Source organism: Myotis davidii, unplaced genomic scaffold, assembly GCF_000327345.1.
Source record: "Myotis davidii unplaced genomic scaffold, ASM32734v1 scaffold1081, whole genome shotgun sequence".
NCBI lineage: Eukaryota > Metazoa > Chordata > Mammalia > Chiroptera > Vespertilionidae > Myotis > Myotis davidii.
In genome coordinates this window covers 95,179-97,672 of record NW_006292443.1, presented here as the reverse complement: position 1 = coordinate 97,672, position 2,494 = coordinate 95,179, and the positions used below count along the sequence as shown (strand labels likewise).

Here is a 2,494-nt window from a genome sequence, read left to right as displayed (position 1 = left end):
TGACCTGCGCTGGACTGCCCAGAGTGGTCCCTGCCTCTGCCGCTCTCCCTGCCACCCAGGGAGGCTGCCAGCATGGCTGGCCGTTTGCAGCGGAAAAGATTGGAAGGGAGACGCAGAGAATGCAGAAATCTAGTATCATCAAAGGTGTCTCAGCACAGAGTAGGACTGTGACCCGTGGGGGCAGCGAGATGAAGGAGAACGTGACCCCTGTGAAAGGGGGGAAGAGGGAAAGACTGGCTCTGGGAAGAGAGTGGGGCTCGGAGGTGAGGGTGATGAAGAATTCCTTACTGAAAGGAACTTTCTAATGGCCTTGTGGGCTATGCAGACGGCTGGGGACTGAGTCATGAAGGGCATACTGGCACTGACCTGTGTGTCCTGGGGCTGGTGTGTGTATTAACACTGTTGTGTGTGCTGACACTGTGTCCTGGGGCTGGTGTGTGTATTAACACTGTTGTGTGTGCTGACACTGTGTCCTGTGGATGGTGTGTGTATTAACACTGCTGTGTGTACTGACACTGTGTTCCCATATAGTTTGCTTTTGTTTCTGGCCCTAGGGATGTTGCATTTTTAAATTTTATTTTATTAATCCTCACCAGAGGATATCTTCTCCATTATTTTTTTTAAGAGTGAGCAGATGGAAGGGAGGAGGAGGAGAGAGAGAAAGAGCAATTGGTTGCCTCTCCCATGTGGCCTGACCAGGGCAGGGGATCGAACCTGCAACCCAGGTACCTGTCCTTAACCGGGAATCAAACCCGAGACTGTCTAGTATGCAGTAGATGCTCTTACCACTGAGCTGCTGGCCAGGGAGGCATGCTCATTTTTAAAATCAGAAAACAAGGCTAGTGACCCCCCAATTTCTGAGACCTCTATAATGAGACAATAGTTTTTATTTCTAATTTTAATACTATTTTCGTAATGTTTTAAAGCAGTAGTATTTAAAGCAGAGCTCGGTGTGTGTGACACAGTTTATGCTAGATGTCAGGCACACAGCTATACACATAGAAGGGTGGAATGTGGATTCTTTCATGGTTCTGGGTGCAGCCTGGGGAGTTGTTTAAATGACCTTCTCTCTCCACGAGGTAATCTTGTAGTTTGGCCTCTGCCCTCATTCCAGGCCTGTGCGAGGGTGGAGGAGGTGGGGTTAGAACCTCACAGCGGATGAGCAAATCCCCACGGGACTCTGGGACCCGGATTCTCCAAACCAAAGCCAGGTTTCCTGGAAGCAGTCCTCTTGGGCAGGGCCCCGATAGAACTGGCTCTTTTGCTCCATTTACTCCCTAATTAGGATGATTACTCATTCCAGTGCGCTCGGGACAGCCCAGTCCCCACCCATTGCTCCCTGCAGTTATGAATAGTGCCTCTGTTCACTTTCAAGTGTCTGGGTTGGGACAGTGAATTGAGAAGTCACTGGCACCCCCAGGAAGCGATGAGGTTTCTAGGGGAGTCCTTTTTACTCTGCAGACATTTTTTTTAAAATACGCATTTTTAATGATTTCAGAGAGGAAGGGAGAGGGAGAGAGAGATAGAAACATCAATGTTGAAAGAAAATCATTGATCAGCTACTTCCTGCACACCCCGCCTTACCCTCCCTCCCACTAGGGATGGAACCCGCGGGGACCTGGGCATGTGACCAGGAATCGAACCATGACCTCCTGGTTCATAGGTCGACGTTCAACCAATGAGCCACACCATCTGGGCTACTCTGTAGACTTGTGAGGTGACCACAGAGATGGAGGACGTCTGTCCTGTGTGCTGCCTGAGCCAGAGCACTTTGATTGTAACTGGAGCCAAGGAGAAAGAGAGAGCTGATCGGTTAGCTATTCCAGGAATTAAAAACATTTGGATGTTTAATGAGCTTTTTCAAGAGCCATTTGGTTTGCCTTTAGATTTCTAGACATCTCTCTTCACATATTTGATGCCTGAAAGGCCAAATGTGAGTGTTGTCTTAGGTTATTAAATTAGATTACCAGTTAATGCAATTATAGAGCTTCAGCTCTTGGCCAAGCTCCTGTGAGGCTCGGTTAGCTCAGATGACTCAGTTAGGAGTTCAGTCATTTCTTGTGAAGAAAATCACAGCTCTTTATGGAACAGCCTCGCTTTAGCCATGAACATAGAAGGAAGCCATTTATTTGTTCAGTAAACATTTTCAAGCACTTGTTGTGCACTGGGCGTTACATTGGGAACGGCTGAGGATGGGCAATGGAGGCTACAAAAAGCTGAGTAACGCCCGGCCCCTTGCCTCAAAGAGATAAAGCCACAGCCTTTCGCCCAGATTCGGGAGGGAGTAAAAGCCTTTCTGACTCCGCTGTTTCACAGCTTTACTGGCTTTTTCAGTTGCCCTTTCTAAACGCATGGCTGATTCCCCTGTAAGATATAATTTGTTCTAAGTAGTCCTATCTGATCGGGTATTTAGCAGTCATCGCATGGGGTCTTCGAATTTTCATCCATTGAAGCATCAGGTTTAAAGCATCACGTTATTAATTAGGGCAGCTCT

The 2,494-nt window shown here is 47.9% G+C and overlaps 1 protein-coding gene across 1 annotated transcript in view; it reads left to right on the top strand.

The window, feature by feature from the left end:
- The window catches only part of DPYSL2 (dihydropyrimidinase like 2), a 77,859-nt gene that overhangs the window by 53,194 nt on the left and 22,171 nt on the right, over positions 1-2,494 (top strand). The gene's annotated exons all lie outside the window — the stretch shown is intronic.